General features: G+C 46.8%; 1 protein-coding gene across 1 annotated transcript in view; it reads right to left on the bottom strand.

Moving 5' to 3' along the window:
* Positions 1-767, bottom strand: part of CALU (calumenin) — a 10,064-nt gene that overhangs the window by 5,778 nt on the left and 3,519 nt on the right. The window lies entirely within an intron of this gene.

The following is a 767-nucleotide window of genomic DNA, read 5'->3' as shown; positions in this document are numbered from 1 at the left end:
CCAGCAAAAGTTAAGAAGAATGAGGGGTTAGCAGGGAGGGAATGGGAAGGGGCAGAGGGGGTTAGTCGAGGTTGTTACAGACTTTGGGAATTCAAGTATTTGGAGTTCATCCTTAAAACCAACAATATGGTTCAGTTGCCAAAGCTTCAGCTCAGACATGAAAATTGCTGGCTCAGCCATTTTTGGACTACTCAGGTTTTGGTTTCTTCAGAAATTATCAGTTTTAGGGAAAAAATTCTTTTTTAGCCCCTGGGAAAGACCTATCCATGCGTCCTTTGACCAAGACAGCACCAGGTGATGAGCATGGACCCATATTTATATTAAAAATGGGAATATTGGCTCTGCCTCCCCTGGTGATGCCAGGAGAAAGTTGAGGTGGTTATAGAATTTGCAAATTCAACCATTTGAAGAGTTTATCTTTAAAACCAACATTTGAGTTAGCTGCTGAAAAACTGGGTCAGCTGCCAAAACGCTGTCCCGGACGCAGAAAACATTGGCTCAGACATGGAAATCACCAGCTTGGCCACTCTTGAACCACTCAGGCTTTGGTTTCTTCAGGAATTACAAATTTTAGAGGAAAATCTTCCCTGTTAAATCTTAGGAATCCATCTGTGTGTCCTCCCACCTCGATGGCGCTGGGCGAGGAGCACGGATGCACATTTCTGCTAAACCCGGAAAGTTTGGCTCTGCAGTAGGAGCTGGAGCAGCCCAAGCCCAGCCCAAGCCCAGCCCAAGCCCAGTGGAGCAGAGGAGCCCTGGAGCAGCCC

The sequence above is a fragment of the Corvus brachyrhynchos genome, unplaced genomic scaffold (assembly GCF_000691975.1).
Source record: "Corvus brachyrhynchos isolate BGI_N302 unplaced genomic scaffold, ASM69197v1 scaffold197, whole genome shotgun sequence".
Lineage (NCBI taxonomy): Eukaryota > Metazoa > Chordata > Aves > Passeriformes > Corvidae > Corvus > Corvus brachyrhynchos.
Note: the sequence above shows the minus strand (reverse complement) of the source record. Positions and strands in the feature narration are given on the sequence as shown.